The 22,051-nt window shown below is 42.2% G+C and overlaps 1 protein-coding gene across 5 annotated transcripts in view; it reads right to left on the bottom strand.

Moving 5' to 3' along the window:
- Positions 1-22,051, bottom strand: part of NAV3 (neuron navigator 3) — a 1,326,128-nt gene that overhangs the window by 364,907 nt on the left and 939,170 nt on the right. The gene's annotated exons all lie outside the window — the stretch shown is intronic.

The raw sequence follows: 22,051 nt of genomic DNA, 5'->3' as shown, positions 1-22,051 counted from the left end.
TCTGTGAAAGTTGAATATAGAAGTGTACCCAATTGCATTTAGAGGTGTACCCAATTGCATTTAGAAGCTGCGCCCAATAGCCTCTCTGTGTAAGTTGAATTTAGAATTGTTCCCACTTGCATTTAGAAGTGTACCCAATGGCATTTAGAAGTGAACCCAATTGCATTTAGAAGCTGCGCCCAATAGCCTCTCTGTGAAAGTTGAATATAGACGTGTACCCAATTGCATTTAGAAGTGTACCCAATTGCATTTAGAAGCTGCGCCCAATAGCCTCTCTATGAAAGTTGAATATAGAACTGTTCCCACTTGCATTTAGAAGTGTACCCAATGGCAATTAGAAGCTGCGCCCAACAGCCTCTCTGAGAAAGTTGAATTGTTAGAATTGAATTGTTAGAACTGAAACTCTTAGAATTGTTCCCACTTGCATTTGAAGTGTACACAATTGCATTTAGAAGCTGCGCCCAACAGCCTCTCTGAGAAAGTTGAATTTAGAAGTGTACCCAACTGCATTTAGAAGTTGCACCCAACAGCCTCTCTGAGAAAGTTGAATTTAGAACTGTTCCCACTTGCATTTAGAAGTGTACCCAATGGCATTTAGAAGTGTACCCAATTGCATTTAGAAGCTGTGCCCAATAGCCTATCTGTGAAAGCTGAATTTAGAAGTGTACCCAATTGCATTTAGAAGCGTCGCCCAATAGCCTCTCTGTGAAAGTTGAATTTAGAATTGCTACCACTGGCATTTAGAAGTGTACCCAATTGCATTTAGAAGCTGCGCCCAACAGTCTCTCTGTGAAAGTTGAATATAGAATTGTTCCCACTTGCAATTAGAAGTGTACCCAATGGCATTTAGAAGTGAACCGAATTGCATTTAGAAGCTGCGCCCAATAGCCTCTATGTGAAAGTTGAATATAGAATTGTTCCCACGTGACAAACATAATATGCTTTGGAATGCAGGGAACGTTTGAAAAAACATACATGATACCACACCCCACGCTTACTCTCTCCCTTACACCACCACTCAACTAGAACACAGAGATACTATGACACCATTCGGTATAACTGTTCTCATATCTACATCTCCCGCTCACTCCACATCACTCGAAGTAAACATTGCTGGTTTCACACCCCCCAGCCAGGCGTTCTCCTCAGGCCTAACGCAACCACACTCGCTCTGGATAAAGCCGGCCAGATTGAACACATACTCCTGATCTCTCAACCACCACACCTACCGCTAAGAAGCAGCTACCACTTGAATTCCGCACCAGCTGCACACATACCTGGTGCGCACATGCACTTTTTGGACTCTCTCTACTCTCTCTACTGACCCGAACTTCGGTTCCCAAGGGCGTTCAACCTACCAGCGCCTTCAGACCATACCAATGGTATATAAGGCGCTATATAAATGCAAAATAACATAACATAACATATAAGAGTCAGATTAGCACCTCATGAAAACCCTGAATAAATAAACAAAACTGCAACTCCACTGAAACATCCATGTGATAGCTAATTCGTTTTAATACAGGACAGCAGTGCTTTATGTGAGTCGGGGCTAGCCCCGATGGAGCCTGCAAGGCCCTGAAAATGTTGTCTGAGATTGGGCCCTGCCGGGCTCGCTGAAGTCCTCTAGTAACCCCAGGCTACTCGATGTCAAGGCATTTTTTCTACAGCCTGAAGCTCTCCAGTATAAGCGAGTATCTCAGGTCTTAGAAAAAAAGCCTTGCCAGCCTATTTCTTGTGTCGCCGACCCCCGTCAGACACCCCATTCATTTGAAATGCAGGGATCATCACCTTTGTGCCACCAGTGCAAGGGTGATGATTGATGCAAAGTGGTGCTGGCAGGGTGCCGGTGCAGCAATTAAGCGTCAATACTTACCTGCTCTGAATGCCGCCTGCAGGCTATGGCCCTTTTGCAAAATCAAGTCAGGGCGCTTATAGGGCCGTGGCCTAACAGGCAGAATTCAGAGGAGGCAAGTGTTGCATCTTAATTGAAGTACTGACCCCCTGCCAGGACATGCCACTTTTCAACCATGCCCCCCAAAGAGCCCCGGCTCGATGTTACAGGCCACTTTAAGCACTGTGGGCAGCATCTAATCTTTATATGTAAAGCTGAATGAATGTATGTGTGTATGTTTGTCCAGCTATACAAATGAACACTGTTGAACCCACGTCTACCACATGGATTCCTCCTTTTTCTGAGGCAAGATCGTAGTCTTTGTGTGGATGCAAAAGTATTATAGGCAAACATTTTTGGGGTGTGTGTGTGTATGTTTGTCCAGCTATACAAATCTGCACCATTGAACCCACTGCTGCCAACGTTTGCATGTAAAAAAAGAGGGGTGAAGCGTGCACTCCACTTTTGCATGGCTTCCTCATTTATCGGGGCAAGATTGTAGTCTATGCATGGATGCAAAAAGATAACTCTGTAAACACCTTAATTTACTTATGCTCACCCCGATTCATCAATGTGGTCGTAGATGGACCAGTCCTGAAATGAGGAACAAAACGTTTCAAGGTCCTAGGATGCACGGTTTCTAAGATATTTGCACTGCAATGCACCACAATGAACTGAACCACGCCAGGGTGAGGCAACATGTGTGGAGAGAGCACCGAAGGTTCCAGTATGCAGCAGCACATCAACTCTCACCTCTCCTATCATCTACTCCGGGGTATGTCAGCCTGCCACAAGTGCTGTGGGATATTTTTACCCATGCTGATGCGCCCCACTGCACCCCTTTGCCAATGGGGAAAGAAATAGCCAAAAATGGATGCGCTAACCCATGTGCGCGCCAAATCTGCAAAACTGTGCATGGTTCATAAATCAGAAAAGGCTGCACACCCCTGCCACACACAGTCAAAGTTGGTCTAAAAACAGGACTCACTGAATGTCAGTGGGTGCTGTTACCTGTCACATGAAGCAAGGCCACAGAAGTGGGCTAAAATCCGAAAATGACTTTAAAATGCAGCTTTCCCAATCAATTGCAACCTTCAAAGTGCTGTTCTGGCACTGAATTCAGTCATTTTCCAAGTGAACTATTGAAATGAAAAGTGTGCTGAAACCACAGATCATCCAGTGCAGTCAGAAGAAACCGGGCCTCACTGATCGACAGTGGCTAAGAAATGTATTTTATGAAACACCAGTCCAGCAACAATTTGTTTTCAGTTACACAGGAAAAATGCAGATAAAAAGGGAAACATATCAATTTCAGCTGTGCAGAGAAGGCTTCAAGCATAAGCTCAATACTTACTTCCAGATTGCAGACAATTTCCAGCACTCAAAGACAGAATAATGCTGAGTTGAATGTATGTGCTGCATAAGAAAATAAGATGTAAAAACCCAGTTTAAAAGTGTTTCTTTTTCCTGAAGAAATGGCAAAATTTGCCTATTTAAAGCATGTTTGTGAAGGGCTTAATTTGTTTAAATATCCAAATCCCTTATAAACTGCTTATTTTGTATGTTTTAAAGGAAAGACCTTAAAGTGAATTTTAAAGTAACCCAGTGGAGTCAGTAAATACTTAATTCTGACCTGACAGTGCCCAGCCTGGGAAGAATGACTCTTCAGTTGACACTCCCTTGCTACAGGAAGCCTTAATGGATGCTTGAGGTTCCCGCATATTGACAACAAAGTGCACAGCAGACTTTCGTCTCTGGCTGAGCCAAGAACAATGGCAGCTGCCTACTGATCTCTACAGGGGAGCTTCCCTTTCAAGACTTGTCCTTGGCCTCAAGTCCAGGGACCGTATCTCTCCAGGACTGAAATCACTACACTGGCTCCCAGTGGCTGCAAGGATTAAGTTCAAAACCCTCTGCATTGTCCTAAAGGCATTCTGGGGCCTTTGGCCAAAATAACTTCAACTCTCTCTTCCTAAATATCTTCCTTCTCAAGCTCTTCACTCCTCCACCTCCAACTACCTCAGGGACAGCCGCTTCTCCAAGCAACGAGCTGGGGGTAGATCTCTCTCCACAGCAGGTGCCTCCCTCTGGAACAGCCTTCCTGCCTCCCTGAAACTTGAGGAGAACCATCTCCGGTTCCGGAAGCACCTCAAAACCTTCCTCTTTGCCTCTGCTTTCTCTCCCTCTCTCCCCTGCTAAAATCACTGAACCTGCACTGAATCTGCAACTGGGCCACTCACCGATCTCGGTCCTTAGCCACGCCACTCTTCCCTGCACTGCCTACCTGCACTACGGGACTGTCTCTGTATCCTACAGCCCCTTCTCCCGGCACTTACCTTGCACTTGCCACCAGCTGGCCCTATTATTTATCTTGTATTCTACTAACCATGTACTGCACTTTCCTTGCACTTGCCACCAGCTGGCCCTATTATTTATCTTGTATTCTACTAACCATGTACTGCACTTTCCCCTCTCTCCTTGCACTTTTCCCAGTCCCCCTACCCTTGCACTTGCGCGATCTGAATGACACCTGGCCTAGTAGGATCGTTGTCTGTCTCCCCTTGTTACCCCCCTGCCTCGTCGCGCCTTGAAACACTTGTGTATAGGTGCGTTACAAATGCCATATCATATCATATCATATCATAGCATATCAAGGAAGAGGAGACACCTCCCTGATCAAAGGAATGTGACAGCTGTTGCCTGTGAAGGGGAAGTTACAAAGGAAAAAATAAACTGTCTGGAAGTTTTGGTGTTGAAATCTTTATTTGTGATTAAGTTTGAAACTCTTTAACTGTGCAACCTGAAGGAGGATAAATCTAAAAATTGATAGATGTTAACCTAATTTTAGGCCATTGCTTTGAAGATATTAATGAACCCTGTACCACCTAAGGACCCAAAGTTAAAGGAAAACCATAATTGTAGAACAACTATTAATGCTGCATGTCTAAGATTGTATATTCATGCTCCAGTAATAATCGCGCAGAAATGTACTGAAATAGAAATTATTAGTCCAAACTGTTATGATTAAAATTGATACAAATCTAAAGAATGACAACGACAGCTCTCACAGAGATGGGGATTGAATGTGAAAATAACCTGTCAAATATGTAATGTATATTTCTGATTTTATTAGGGGACATAATTTTAGAAATGTACATTTGTGCAAAAGTTAAGTTTTGGTCAAATCAATGTGGGAGTTCCTAAATCACATCATAAAAGATAACAGCTCTTTCTGCCTGCCAACCAGATCAAGGCAAGTGCCTTTGGCCACTTACAGCCATGGGGGTGTGTTTTGATATTCTGCTGACACCATAAACTTTGTGATGTTATTTGGTAGGATAAATATAGGAACTTCACCACACACAGACACCTTCAAGAACACATCCAGATTTCCGTGCAGCGCTATGTTCTTGAACTCTTCATCTTGCAGCTGACTCCAGACTTCTTTGCAGAATCCAGGCCATAGCATGTTCTGAACTCTTGTTAGCTAGGCTCAAATTCAACCATCTCAAATTTAAGAGAATGTAATTCTGATCCAGTCTGCCTTGCTACCATTAAGCCTTGCCTGCTGAAACTCGCATCCTGCTAATCTGCCGTGTCCAGTGACCAGAAGGGCCAATCCATTCCAAATCCAGTTGAAGTGTCATCCAAATTGACAACAACCGCCCAGCTGACTGATCCCTCCAGATGTGCCCTGCTGCCGGTAGACTCGATCCAATGACCATAACCCTGACTGTCCAATTTTAAGTACAGTGGACTGTAAGTATCAACAGGAATAATAGTGACACATAGTATATTGCTTTGTTTATCCTAATCTCAACCTATCCCATCTTTAACTTCAGAACCCTAACATTGTCAGAACTATTCTTGTGCTGATGTTTTCTCATTGGTCTCATTAAAACATAACCCATTAGTGATTTGGATTAAATAAAGTAATTCCCATACAGAACTGAAACTAGAGTATCACATGTGAAGAGTTACAAGCGGTCATGAGTAACTGTGGAGATTCATGTGTGGCATTCTATTTTTCATAGTCATTAATACAGTGTAATAAAACCAATCTGTCATTTTAAAACCGAATTTCTGTTTTCATTTTCGCGCCTATTTTTCAAAAACACCTCTCACTAAAACTTCTATAACTTCTTGAATTTTATAGATAGAAACGTAATTTCAACTTTCACTGATACCCAAAACCCTTAGCTACACCCACAACGAACTCATATTAGACCCGTTTTTATCAAAAATCACATACTGAAATTTTGCCGTGAATTTACATTTTTCAAAAGTTCTACACGTGTCTTTTCTCTTCCAAAGTGTTTCTTAACTCCCATTCCGATCCAAAGTGGGTACTGTTGTTTATCTTGCAGATCATGTGTGTTAGGACCTGTTTAGTGTTGCTTTCATAAGAATTTCTATCAATTTAAGCATTTTTATGCTTTTGCGTTGTGTCACAGAGTGATTTTCACCTGTCAGTTTAAAAGTGTCATTTTCCAAAAACGGTTTTCTCTCTTGTTTGGGGAGGGAAGATTACATTCAAACTCTAGTCTTTCATTCCTGAATACCTGCTGCTTACTTACATCTGAGTAGGATTGCTCATTTGTGCCTTAAGAAATTTGTTCCTGTGTTTTATATTCTGCAATATTATAAGTGAATTCAATTGCTTTACTTATTTTTTAATTGTATTGTCACTGCTTGGTGATTGCTGCCCCATATATATATATATATGTATATATATATATATCTCAAAATTTATGTGTGATTTGAATATTAAATAAATAAATACATATTTACTTTTACTAACTAGCCTGATTCCTGGTCCAGTGTGACCTGGGGGGTATTTTGAGACAGGTGTGATATGAGTGGTATATCATTCAGAATACTGAACCTATAGACAAAAATAAAAATAAGTATTTCATTTTGCGCACTACATGCTAGGCGAAACCCGGGTGTGTGCCTGCCTGATTGAAATCGTTAACAGTGCCCGTTATCAGTGCAGTTTACTGCAGGTTGCAAAACACATCAAGCGATAAGCGAATCGAACAGCAACCTACAGGATCATTGATTTCCAACAATTGATGAGAGTGTTATCATGTCACAGAACCCGTTCGGTGAACAGGTACTTTTGCTAGTACCCATATAAATGCCTCTAAATAATTATTTTATTATGGCCTTATTGTGACATGTCTACTGACCGGTACTGAGAAAATTACACTCAGCTGTCACTGCAGCACTTAATTCAATCCCATGCAATCTTTTTTAATCCCTTTAAACTAAAATGCCTCTCTCTGGTACTTAACATCCATTAATTGATAAGGTAGACATTGTGAAAAAGTGTTTAGAACCTATCCTCTAAGGTGCCTGATTTGTTGCTTTGTTTGATTGCTTGTACACCTGCCCCACATACTACTCAGTAAAAAAATAACTTTAATCCTAGGCCTCCAAAGAAACAATGAGTTGTACTGGGTTGAGTGCACAACCACTCTGGTGAATTTCACTTGCACCCCGTAAACATTATCGGAGACTCTGCTTGGCCTATGTTTGGTATTTTTAAGTTATTCTAAGATAATGTTTGAGTGGAATGAATTACAAATAATAAGTACAATTTGAGATTCAAGAGTAATGTCACTGTTGTATGCAAATTATTGGGTTTAAAAAAAAAAATGCATCATTATACAAACTGGTGCCCAAACGTGTTTCAAAAACATGGACGTTTTCAAGGCAGACAATATATTGCACCAGTGACCATTTACATGCTTACTGTAGAGACAGTGCACCAGATCAAACAAATTGCAAGAGTGTTGAGCAATGTTGCACCAGTTATACTCAATACTGCAATGATAATTGTTCCTAGTGAGAAGTGCAAAATTACAACAGGAAGGGGTGCAGTACAACCTGCAAATATAATTGTTGTTTAACCAGAGATGGGCTACGCCCTCAGTCCTTCATGAGACTGAGACACCAAGGTGGATTTTTTAGGGATCCCAACGGGTACCCCTCTGTATTTATTAAAACACCAATTATTGATAAGTATTCACCAAATGTGTCTTACTAAAACTAACCCTCTTCTCTGTTCACCTGGCATGAGTTTTTGCTAAGGAATCTAGCCCATCAGCCCACCCTCCCTTTGAGGATCTCAGGGAGACGTATAGGGTGGACATGACAGAACAGACTTGTAAACCTCCACCTGATAACACGTATTGTAGAGGAGGGCCAGTATATGGCACCAATGGGTGGTACCACATTCTAGGCAGCTTCTGTCAGGCGGTTGCTTCTCTTACCTGCCTCACACCACAGTACAAACACCGCTTTTATTTTCTATTTCACATCTTACCCCAAAACTGTATGCATCCCCCACCCACTTTGTTTCCCCATACTAAACTATTAACATGCACTATAACTAATAACTATGAACTTTCAGCTAAATATACATTTAAATATACCAAAACAACAAAGAACATTAACATTATATTACAAGTGGATGGTTGCTGCACCTGGTCTCTGGTGGTTGAGGAGGTCTGCCTCCTGATGGAAAATAGGGGCTCTTCCCCCAATCTTTGAGTCATCCCCATGCCGCTTGTTCTTCAGGGTGGCCCCATATACTACATGGGGAAACCCTATCACTGTACATGCACCACGCCTCTCTTGTTATGGAGGTTCTGAGGTTCACACAATCAATCAGGAAATATACTCCATCATGGAGGTCTCAGGAGCATGCCAAAACGCAGCTTTATTCAGACAACAAATCTAAGCCGGGACAACATACACACATTTCCTCTTGTAGTTCTCATCTATCTAACAATTGCAAGCACGTTTTGCTAGAGAATTATATCTGAAATTGCATCACATTACACTTATCATTTCAAAAATCCTATGGGGAAAATGGGGTTGGTTAATGCCTTAAAATATGTATATCATACATAAGAGTTAGTAACTCAATTGGTGGTTACTGATCTGATGGCTCCATCTGGGCCCATCCTACTACAACCACTATTTCTATTTCATTATTACAAAGACAGCTAATTGCTCAACACTGGTATAGGTGGTGTGGCAAAGGAACTTTTAATTGGTTGGCATCCAACCTACCAACCTTGGGCACCTTGTTGAGACGTCCATATATGAACGAGACATAGTGGGGGAAGAGAACTCTGTAGTTTGACATATTTCCAATTCAATAATACTCCTAATTATCCTGAGGTGATGAGTCCTTCCCTAGGCTTTGCATTTAACTTGTGTGCCATCTGGTGTCTGTGTGTATGCTGCGGGAGTACTATCTATATTTGACACATAATGAATGGCTAGTGTTTTTCATATCTGGGTCACATGTTAGGTTACCGTATTTTAGAAAGGATTTCCTTCTATTTGTTAAGAGTTTAGCTAATTCTAATGTGCATTTTTGTCCTTTGTGGCCACTCATGGCGCTAGTCAGTTACTTTCTCTTTGGTCTTTTGGCTCACTGTTCTCCTGCACCTGGACACCACTGGTTTCTTTGTGCTCTTATTAAAATTGAATAACTGGGGAGTCTAACATGTCTCATCCAGGCAAAAATTATCTGGTGTCTGCGTTCTGCTCCTTCAGGACTACCTCCCTAGTTCCTGATCTTGACTCTTAGCTGTAAGCTGGGGCTTCAGTTCTGCATGGTTTTCTCGAATATTCCTGTTTTTGTAAATTCTGCAAGAGCTCTGAGGCCTTGCTAATTTTGAAACCTGATGCAACGTCTTTGTTAAGATAAATGGCTGCACTTTGGATCTTTCTTCATCATGTTGTGCCTTGCATCTGGTACATGTTAATGTTTTTAGGGGCTGCATATATACGTGTATATATTCTTTGTGTCTGTGTGCAAATATCCTTCATGTCTGCGTGCATGTGTCCTTCCCTTCATGTCTATGTGCTCTTCATATCTATATGTACTTATGTCTGTTACATGTACCATGTGTGTATATGTATATGTCATCTAGTTGCTCTCTATTATATATTTATATTAACAACTATCTGTCACTCTATTTGTTACATCATCCCAAAAGTCAACTCCATGGTCCCAGTTGATTTCGTCTTTCTCCCCTAGGCTCCTGGGGCGGTAGGGCTGTCTGCGTTAATATTTCTTGTCACCTTGAAAATACCGGCGAGGGGCCGGGATTGAAATTGGTACTTGCATACTAATCTGAGCAGGGGCAGTGGGTATTACTTGTGTGTTTATCTGTCACATTACACTATGTAAGTCTCTTCAGGCAGCTCTGTCCAACAAGTGGGGCTACCTCCCACTGCTTTCCTTCATTGCCGCACCAAATGCAGCAGCTCAGGTTTCCACTACCTTCTCCTGCACTTCACCTCCTGGGCCAAAACCTGACATATGCAGCTCTGGTAGACTTCTCTTCTGGGCGTGCCCGGCCTGGCCTTGTAGTGGTCCGACATGGAGTACAGCCAGGTCGCCCATTTAGGGCCACCCAAGACATGCACACCAGTCCGAGTGGCCTTATCCTCTCCTTGACTGCTCCACACATGTGGTTTGGGAGCTTTGCATTTTTTGGATGGGCCTGTCGGCACCCAGGCAGGGCAACTGCCTTCATGAGACTGTGGGGCCCAGAATGCCCCAGCCACACAGCCCAGGCCCATGGTAGAAACTAGGAACCCAGTGTGCTAAAGCTTGTTCAGCCATGGGGAGGGAGGCACTCAATGCCTTGACCCCCAGAGAGCAGCTTGTCTCTGCCACCTCTCTATTTTTCTTTTCTCTTCCACTTCATCTTTCTTCAACTTTCATGTTTAAACAGTTTTTTTTTTTAGAATCCTGGTTCCCCTGCCCAACCCATTCTTGGGCAGGTGTTCTCAATCCCTTGCTCATTTCCTCCTTTATTCAGATTCCATCCTGCCCCACTGTAATTGGATGGTTCAGTCTATGTAAGTCTTTGTAAAACACAAATACTACACAACATAAACACTAAATAAAGTATTTTATTTTCCTACACTCTGGTGTCTGTCTCTTTATTTCTATTTTCCCTTGGGGGCAAGCATGTACCCCTGACTAACCTGGCCCAATTTGGGCCTTCGGCTACATTACACAGAGGTCCACATGAACCACCAATTACATATTAGCTGGTGGAGATAGCATGCCGCTCAACTAGTTGAGATTTTACATTGGAAGAATATACCATTCCACTGCGGCCAGTAAATCAGAAAAAGAACATATGTTGGTTTTACACAGTTGGCAAAAGAGGTGAAACGCTATAAGACCAGCCAGAAACTGCTCATATTCTGGGCAGTGTTTTATCCGGTAGGGTAGTGGCCCTTACACACTAAGAGATGAAGACTCTGGAGAAACAGGGAAATAACTGGGGAGTAGGGAAAAAGGAGGCCTTGTGGTAATATTTCCACCCATCGCTTCATTGGAATATGGTGCTGAGCAGTGAACAAGCCACACAGCCTCTTTTACCTTTTACCTTGGCAGAGGGCCCCACATAGCCATATTTATAAAGGAATATGGAACAGTGTCTTCTCGTCTATCTCTGTGTGTAAAATATCTGTTCTTATGGTTTCTTCAGATAAGAGCTGCTTCTTTCTTTAGGATGCAGTAGGCACACTTAGAAGACATTTGTGAAGGCTAATATTTTATAAATGAAATGCTGACTGAACGCACATCACCTCCATTGTTTTACTTATGGTTGGTGTGACAATTCATGGGACCTCATCACTTCTCCCAAGAGGCGACCCCTTCTCTGTGAGGTTAGGGTGGTGAGTCCACTACACAACATTCCCCCTAGGGATGGCAGAAAGTTGGACCTTACAGGGAGAGCCTCCCCTCATGGGGACAAGGACTCACATTACGTGATGGAACCCCCTAATCCTCTTTCTCGTAAGACCATAAAGTCTGCTGAGAGGCAATCTGAAAAGCACTACTGTATGTTACTACAATACTCCTTTCTTCCTGCAGGAATTGATGCCACCAAGATAAGGAAGACTAAAATAGACATACAGTCTGATCTCAAGTCATTTTTCTGAAGTACTTTGAGGAAGAAGCTCGATGAGTTATACAAACTATTCCTTTGCCACGTACAGAAGGTCCTATGAAGAGGTGGCCTAAGGAGCAATGAAAATACACAATGGACACACATAAGGGACTATGACACTCTACTGGGGAGTATCCAGCTGTACAACATAAAAATGGAGAAAGGACTCTCTGAGAGGCAATGCAAGCATGCATCCAGGCAGACCTGGGAAGTTCGGAATTGGAAACAAGAAGTTACGATGGAGAAGCAAACCTCCAATCGGGACGACGCCAAAAGCAAGGTACAGGAGTCATTCACAGGTCAACGCAGAGCGGGCCTGACTGGAAGCTGGGGACCGACCGACAGTGGCTTGATCGAGTGGTCAATTTACTGTGCCAACACCGGCTTGCCATAGACCTCTCAGAGCCAAAGCACAGCAGCGGGGAGTTGAATGAGAAGCAATGAGAGTGTACAGTGGAAACATAGCGACCCAACACCCCAGGATAAACTGGTGATGTGCCCCCACCAGAGAAGAGATAACGTAAGTCATGGGAGAACCAGTAGGGGATTTCAGGAAGTACAAGATGGGGAGGCAACCCTCGGGGGAAAGCACAGATATCAATGGATGAGAAATGTTGTTCCCCTTTAGCGATACCACCTCAACACCTCAGGCCCTCATGGCATTTTGTGATAGTAATATGCAATATTTTCAAACATTTAGCCATAACATTTCTAAACATCATGTAGTTACAGCTGTAACTAAAACTGACATGAGGAACAGGACAACCAGAATGAAGATTTCTCAGCTGAACCAAAGTCAGCAATCTATTTGCTGTGGAAATCAGATTTGTTCCAAACAACTCCCTTCAGTATTGTGGGAGTTTAAAATTGGAGCAAGCAAGAAAAACAGGGAGATCCAGCCAGCTAAGTGCTGGCGAAGAAGCCACATAGACACAAGAGAATCCAGAAGCTGGTGAGTGTTGCAAAGAAGCAGAACAGAGAGAGAGGAGGAGGTGGTGTCTCGAGCAGAGGTGCTTTCCTGTTGGCGAGAGAGAAGCTGAAATGGGACAGGAAGCATAGAAGCTTCACACAGGCAAGGGAAGCTGGAGCAGCACACTGATTACCTCTAGCTGAAGAACCAAGCTGGCTGAGCTGGGAAAAGGAGTTGCTATGGCGAGAGAAATGCCAAAACCAAACGTTAGGTGAAAGAGCTGTGCACCAGCACGAGAAGCTAGAGCAATACGTAGACTGCCTCCGGTTGTAAGACCTCGCTGCCCAAGCTGGAGAGAGAAATAGCAAAAGTGGAAAGGAACCTGAGAGAGGTTGGAGAAGCCCAAGAGCTCTCCAAGTGTCAGTGAGCAGAGAGTGGGAAGTTGGGGCACAAGGAGGTAGCTGATGAAGACATTCTTGGTCCCTAACTGAAATAGGAGCAAGTTCATTACGACTCATACCATGAACTAATTTCATGATCCCCGTATTTGAGGAGGTACAAATACAACAGTAAAAGTGAAACTTTGGGGGAAAACATATACCATCAGATTGTGAACGTACTCAATACTGCAATGATATTTGTTCCTAGTGAGACGTGCAAAATTACAACAAGAAGGGGTGCAGTACAACCTGAAAATATAATTATTGTTGAACCAGAGATGGGCTAGGCCCTGAGTCCTTCATGAGACTGAGACATCAAGGTGATTTTTTAGGGATCCCAACGGGGACCCCTCTGTGTTTATTAAAACACCAATTATTAATAAGTATTCACCAAAATGTGTCTTACTAAAACTAACCCTCTTCTCTGTTCACCTAGCTTGAGTTCTTTCTGAGGAATCTGGTCCAACAGTCCACCCTCCCTTTGAGGGTCTCAGGGAGACCCATAGGGCGGACCTGACAGAACAGACTTGTAAACCTCCACCTGATAACACGTATTGTAGAGGAGGGCCAGTATATGGCCCCAATGGGCGGTCCCACATCCTAGGCAGCTTCTGTCAGGCTGTTGCTTCTCTTACCTGCCTCACCCCACAGTACCAACACGCTTTTATTTTCTATTTCACAACTTACCCCAACACTATATGCATTCCCCACCCAATTATTTTCCCCATACTTCGCTATTAACATGCACTATAACTAATAACTATGAACATTCAGCTAAATATACATTTAAATATACCAAAACAACAGAGAACATTAACATTTTTATTACAAGGGGATGGTTGCTGCACCTGGTCCCTGGTGGTTGAGGAGGTCTGCCTCCTGATGGAAAATAGAGTTTCTTCCCCCAATCTTTGAGTCATCCCCATGCCGCTTGTTCTTCAGGGTGGCCCCATCCACCACATGAGGCAACCCTATCACTGTACATGTACAACGCCTCGCTTGTTAAGGAGGTGCCGAGGATCACACAATCAATCAGGAAATATACTCAATGATGGAAGACTCTGGAGCATGCCAAAACCCAACTTTATTCAGACAACAAATCTAAGCCAGGACAACATACACACATTTCCTCGTGTAGCTCTCATCTATCTAACAATTGCAAGAAAGTTTTGTTAGAGAATTATATCTGAAATTGCATCACATTACACTTATCATTTTACAAAACCTATGGGAAAATGGGGTCGGTTAATGCCTTAAAATATGTATATCATACATAGGGGTTAGTAACTCAATTGGTAGTTACCTATCTGACGGCTCCATCTGGGCCCATCCTACTACAACCACTATTTCTATTTCATTATTACAAAGACAGCTAATTGCTCAACACTATCTGATATAGGTGGTGTGGCAAGGGAACCTTTAATTGGTTGGCATCCAACCTACCAGCCTTGGGCACCTTGTGTGACGTCCATATATGAACGAAACATAGTGGGGGAAGATAACTCTGTAGTTTGACATATTTCCTATTAAATAATACTCCTAATTATCCTGAGGTGATGGGGCCTTCCCTAGGCTTTGCATTTACCTTTTGTGCCGTCTGGTGTCTGTGTGTATGCTGTGGGAGTCCTATCTATATTTGACACATAATGTATGGCTAATGATTTTCATATGTGGGTCACATGTTGGGGTACCATATTTGAGAAAGGATTTCCTTCTATTTATTAAGAGTTTGTCTAATTCTAATGTGCATTTTGTGTTCTTTGCGGCCACTCATGGCGCTAGTCAATTACTTTCTCTTTGGGCTTTGGGCTCACTGTTCTCCTGCACTTGGACACCACTGTGTTCTTTATGGTCTTATTATTTTTATTTTGGTAAATACTTATCAATATTCTCTCCAAGAATCAGTGAGCACAGAGTGAAAAGTTGGGGCACCAGGAGGTAGCTGACAGAGAAATTCTTGGTCCCTAACTGAAATGGGAGCAAGTTCATTACGGCTCATACCATGAACTAATTTCATGAACCCCATATTTGAGGAGGTACAAATACATCAGTAAAAGAGAAACCTAGGGAGAAAACATATACCAACAGATTGTGAATGTACTCGAATTCATGAGAAAAACCTGTAGTGGAGTATAGCAGGTGTTCTGCAAGTCTGGGCTTGCACCTTAAATTGCATCAAGAAAGTGTATGGAAAAGAATTCTAAGAAATCCCCATACACTTTGGATTGTGAACTGAATGATTTGTACAAGAAAGTCCTGGCAGGGGCATACACCAGGCAAAGCCAAGTGGGCAAAAGAATCCTAAGGAAGACCCATGCCCATGAGGTTGTGAATTAAGTGACCTATACCTTAAAGTCCTGGCAGGAGAGTGTACCAGGCAAAGCAAAGTACATGACAAAGAATCCTTAGGAAGAACCATGCCTGTGGGATTTTGAATTAAGGAACCTATACCTTAACGTCCTGGCCGGAGAGTATACCTGGTAAGGCAAAGTGTATAACAAAGTATCCTTAGGAAGATCCATGCCCTTGGGATTTTGAATTAAGCAAATTGTATCATACATTCTTGGCAGAAGAGTATACCAGGAAAAGGCCAATATATGAGAGGAATTCTAAGGAAGATCTATGCCCTTGGGATTGTGAGTTGAATTAACTATGTGAGGAAGTCCTGGCAGTGGAGCATATCAGGCAAAGCCCAGTATACAGAAAGAATTCTAAGGAAACCTTATATCCTTGGAGATTAGAACTGAATGATCACGCTAGAGAATCCTGACAGGAGAGTATACCAGGTCAAGTGACTACTACAAGGGGGAAGTTAACCTCTTAGGCTGTAAAGAACTTGGATACTCATTTCCTGAACTATTTGTGTTGTGGGGAGAAATCTGGTAAAGGGAGTCCACCCTGTGAATTGTGACCATTGTCCAGTTGGAACATTTATGTTGACTTTGAATCTTTTGATTGAACGGGAACATTTGTGCACTTCTGAAAGCCAAATACATTATCCTTCACACATTAGGAGTTACTTTTAAAAAAAAATGTTTTATTATACATAGTTTATACAAACCGTTACTACGTAAAACAGAACATCAGACAAAAACATTTCTTATAAATAGAATAGAGAAGAGTAAAAGAGAAAACATGTTTTACAAAGTAATTAAAACACATTCAATTTGGACACTCAACATAATGTAATATTCCCCAAACCCGTACAGAATATAGTAAATCAACAAGTTTTAAGATCAATCGAGTTAAAAATAATGGCTACCGCCAGACCTGCGGATGCATGTTCAGAATATAGGCAACTCTAACCAGTTTACTCCCTAGAACAGTTTACCCAAATAAGACATTTGCTGGACATTCAGTGACGCACATTCGAAAATCAAATGTCTAGTTCTTTCTTTCATTTCCATGTTCTTACAGAATCTGCCCCATCACCATACCCAGCCTATTCAAAATATCAAGGGTTGGAAGCAAGTTCCAGAGAAATCTCATGAGTATAGCTCTATGGAAGTGGCTGGGAAATGAGTATAGCTCTATGGAAGAGGCTGGGAAATGTTATAAGATAAGAAGCTGTTTCACCTATTTTTTGTGTTCAAGCCTTAGATTATTCATAGAAGAGTAACTGTGAAATGTATCAACATTCTGAACCAAATCCAAGTCTTACAAAAGAGTCTGAACCCTTAATGGGTTCTCAGTAAAAGTTTCCCAGCCTACATTCAGGCTCTCTAAAAGTGCTTCACAGCACTCCTGCAAACTAAGCAGTAGATTTGCTTGCCCTCCCCCATATGTCCAGCCCATAGAGGTGCTCACTTCCTCATACAGGGGTCGGGAAGAGGAAAGAGTGATTTCCAATACAACATCAGGGTCTGCCACTGAACCCAAACCTTGAGGGAGGTTAGCCCCAGCTCAAATCTTATGACAGCAACTGGAACACAAATAGGGACTCCCAATATCCTCCTACAAGTTTTAGCTTCCAAGTGGTCCAACAAATTGTGGATCACCTTAAAATGTAATTCCAGTCCATATATATTTTTGGGGACAAATTTCCCTTCATAAAATGTTAGCGCAGGCATGATAGAATAGTGACCACATGTTATGTTGATTATGAACAATTGATTAGAAAGAAGGGCCGCTTTCTGCCAAAAATGTGTTGAAGGTTGTCGAGGGCTGGAGCGGCAGAAATCAAACAACCCAAATAGACCACATTCTCTGCAGGCCATGGCAAGGGGGCACTTTTCTTGCTTCGACTAAAGAAAATAATTTTTGTTTTCGTTGGATTAATGTGTAAACTGTTGTCTTCAGCAAACTTGGAGAAGGAGGCCAGTGCTCTTCTTATGCCCACTCTTAAGTTGTCAAACAACAAAAAATCATCTGCATATGCTAGCCACAGGATTTTAATGTTGCCCAGTTTAGGCGGAATAAAAGAGGCAGAGCTTGGGTAATCATTCACATCTGATGCACATATGTTGAAGAGGGAAGGTGCCAAGGAACAGCCTTGCCTTAGGCCAGACGGAGTCGGAATATGGGAAGACATAGCACCTTTACTGGTCAATCAAACCCACACTCCTGAGCTCTCACGAATGCCAAGAATGAGTTTTAGCAAGCCACTATGCACTCCCTAACAATCCAACTTCCCCCAAAGACGCTTTTGATCAACTCTGTCAAAGGCCTGGATAAATGTATTGATGCAACATACATTGATGTTGGTTGAGTGGGCTTTGGAAAGCCGGTCTGAAATTTCAAAAGCCTATTAATCAGCATCGTCAGGGTGGATGTCAAACTCAAAGGGTCCGTCATGTATCCAAACTAGCCCTACCACTCACAAAAGACATCATTTTAAAGGTTGCCAAACTGAAGCGTGGAGGCTGACCACGTTGTCCTGGAAAACTTAACATTTGATGAAACTGTTGAACTAAGGAGAAGGGAGTTATTATCCTGGAATCATTTATTTAATGTATTTTGTGAGTGGTAGGGCTAGTTTGGATAGAGAAAGGACCCTTTGAGTTTGACATCCACCCTAACGACGAGCACCCAAGTTAGCCTTCTGTTAGGTAGGGAAAACCCTTTAGAGAGAGGGAAAGACAGGCCTTTTTATATATTATTTAAATAAAGATCCTAGTGAAAATGACACTCCTTCGTCTGACTCCTTACTCCAGCTGTGGGAAAAAAACTGAGACAGTGATGAAGCACCGTTTTAAACACAGGACACAAGTACTGAAAAAGTAAAAATGAAAATATAAAGGATATAAAAGTGACCCCTACCAATGATCACACTGGTATGTGCTCTTTTGTTTATTTTCATATTACGTTTTTTATACGTAGAAAGTTGATGTGATACATTTCTTGTTTTTTAAGGTGCTTACAGGCCAACACCTTAAAATGCCTTTAAAAACACCTTTAAAAATGCAAAGGGGCCCTCCATTTAAAATCTATTCCCTTACATCTGTGTTTCCCATTTTGATTTTCTAGATAACACACTGCAATAATTAGAAATTAGTTATTGACTAATTACAGCGCAACTCTGGAGGAAGTGAATTATCTTTCCATGTAAATGCCTAATGAGTTCTTAAAGAGGAGCATTATTCTCATGAATAACAAATGAAGTGATAATGATTGGCTGCTTATTGAAAGCTGCTTACGCATTCCATTTGTGGAAATACAATCTGGTAAAATGAAGGTCCATTCACCATGCAATTCAAAAGTGACTTGAAATTGAATCCCCCATTTTAAATGTCACATTGGCAATGAATGTCTAATTTGTCGGACTCCCATAATCGTGTGAATAATTTTTAAACAATCATGAAACTCAAAATGGAACTGGGGCTAAATCACAGCCGTTTGTGCACACTTTGATTAGAATGACCAGAGGCTTGCCTCTCTGTTTGTGAATATTCAAACACCATATTTGGTATGGTATTTGGTGGGCCAATCTAGACTGCAGAGAATTTCATAAGGCCCGCGTAATGAGACGCCACTCACAAAAACATGATTGTAAACACGTCTGAAGTGTCTTCAGAAATCATACAGTGCATCAAACTACGGGAACAATATTGCAGAGATGTGTTGAGCGCTAGCATCACCAGAGATTCAGCACAAAATAATCAGCCGCTGCAACACTCCCCGGAACAAACAGTATACTGATCCAATTTTAAGCATGTTCATCCACACACTTGGTTTGACTACTGCTGTGAGAAAAGTACTGCTGCCGCACAGGAGCACAGCGTTGAGTAGGGATTCTATAATCTTAATCGCCCTACACTGCAACTAGAACAAGGAATAGTCCCAAGCACCTTTTCTTTCAGGTGGAGATATACGTTGTTTAAATTACGACTTACGTATTGCATCTAATATGCAGTCCTGCTGAGAAAGTAAGAATATGTGGGTATCAACCGGTTTGGGAGACTGGGCTGCCGCATGCCGCTTAGCAGGGGTGCGTCCCTCACTACGTACATATTTAAGCAATAAGCCCAGAGCCGCAGAGGTATTAGCGAGTCCAGTAAAGCCCCAGGCCCAGAGTTACAGGCCCGAGCAAAAAAAAAAAAGTAAACAAAAAGTAAAGAAAGAAAATGGCCACCATGGAAAGGGAGAAGGGACTACATGCAGTCCCTTCTCCCTTTCCATGGTGGCCATTCAAAAAATTGTAAAAATGTAAACAAAAAAATGGCAGCCATGGAAAGGAGAGAAGGGACTACAAGTAGTCTCTTATTCTTTTCCATGATGGCCTGTGGGGTAGCTGACGCGCTGGGTACAGAAGTGATCCCAACGTGTTTGCTCCTGAAAAAGGACCAAAAAGAAGATAAGTGGGTTTGGGAGGGCAGAGGGGTGATTGTTTGGATGGGGATGGGGGAGGGAGAAACCACTTACCTGAATCCCCGGTGGGGGAGGATGGCAGCCTCTAACTGTGTGGTGGCTTGGAGCAGGGATCCCCCCCCGCCGGGGATATGAAGGAATTTAGGGATTCGAGGTAGGTAAAGCCCCGGTGAGGGCCAATCAGATTGCATGTACAATCTGATTGTCTTTTGCCGGTTACTAATGTGAAGTATAATATGGAACACTAAGGACTTAAAGTGAAAAATCCTTAAACTGCAACACTGAGAGGCCAATGGGTTGTGGGATGTATGGTCCCGCCGCCACCTCTCATCTCTGCATAATCAGCATACATGACGCAAGCGCAGGGGACACAGAGTCCTAGACAGAGCTTCAGTCTCCTGTAGCAGGCCGTGGGAAGCTGAATGAGTGCTAGTGGGTATGTGCTTGTTGCTACGTTTGATTGCATGGTTTTGTGTGAATGCAACCATGGGTGTGTATGTGAAATATCTGTGTAAAGCCAAAGTATATGTATGCAAGTCGAATTAAAGGGAGGTCGGCGGGCTGCTTTGTGGCTGAGGAACAGCACTGAAACTTTTCTCTGGTGGCTACAGTGAAACGAAGGCCTGACAACAGGCGTCCATTTGGAAGAACTTGTGCCTTGGCACAGCTATAAACGTGTGACTTGGCATAGTTATATCCTCCTGAGACTTACACTGGAAAGGTGCTCTTCCCCCACAATAGTGAATTCAGCAGCATGCCACGTCTCATCACTGCACCAATATAACTCCTCTCACGTCACTATTAAGCACTTCCCAATTTTAGTCAGTGTTAATTTCCTTTATTGCTTAACATTCCATTTGATGTTTCCCTTCTTATTTGACGGATTTCATGAATTGAGTATTTCGGGATAAATTGTTTATATTGTTAAAATGTTATTTTTTTTTCCGCTCCGTGGATTACATGCAAAGTCTACTGCTTCTGGCGCAGGTATGTTTTCTCACTCTCGTCTGCAAAGCATTGGGTAACATTACACAAACATACTTGTTTATATATTTCATAGTGAACATTAAAATGACAGGGCTTGTGTCTGGGCTAAAGGGACCAATAAGAAACTAACCTGGCCTGGGGCAGAGTTAGGTGTACTAGATGCGACTTAAGTGTTCCATCAAGTCCGAAGGAGATGAAAGGGGAATGTCACCTGGAAAAAGTCGCCAAGCAGGTGACTTTTTTTTCGGAGCCCTCAAATACTTTCCCCAAGATATTCTAGTATGGGTATCATTTTATAATATTAACTCCAATTCTAGAAATTTTGGGGAAAGTGTTTGATTTTACTGAAGGTGCATTTTCTGGGAAATGTCGCCCCCTGGCGGCTATTTCCCAAGCAACTTAATTACTGCACACCAAGGAAACTGGATGTGAGACAGATGGATGAGTGTAGTGTGTGAGCCATTTGTTAGGTAAAGAATATCAGGTTTTTATACAACGCTTCAAAAGACTTAAATAGTGATGGAAAACCTCTAAGTAAAATTGTGGTTTCGCTGTAGATGCACCTCCTGCTAACATTGTAAGGCATTTTTCTAATATACGTTTAGCCGATATGAGGAGTTTTTTTATGAGTTAAATACACATTATATGCTTACAAAATGTGTTGCAGTTTGTCTATTACACTGTGGGGGTTTCTTGCAGCTAGAACAAATACATGCATTCAAGCTCTCATTCGGCACAGCTTGTGTTTTAGAAGAGGTTTAGCTGATTATTCTTTATCTCGCCCCTATTTTGAGATTTTTAAAATGTATTTCTGCTCTCAAAGCTGGTCGAGACTCAAGAACGTATTTCAATATGCTAAGGAAAGTGCTTCGAAATTAGAAGTACAGCTGAGAGGACATTGTAATAAAGTGAATCTTTATAGCAACAATTACAAAATGTAAACATTTCAGAAAAAATATACATCATAGAATCAATCGAATTTCAAGTATTATATGTATTTTAAGTGCAAATTGTA

Source organism: Ambystoma mexicanum, chromosome 12, assembly GCF_040938575.1.
Source record: "Ambystoma mexicanum isolate Mex_15411 chromosome 12, UKY_AmexF1_1, whole genome shotgun sequence".
NCBI classification, from domain to species: Eukaryota; Metazoa; Chordata; class Amphibia; order Caudata; family Ambystomatidae; genus Ambystoma; species Ambystoma mexicanum.
Note: the sequence above shows the minus strand (reverse complement) of the source record. Positions and strands in the feature narration are given on the sequence as shown.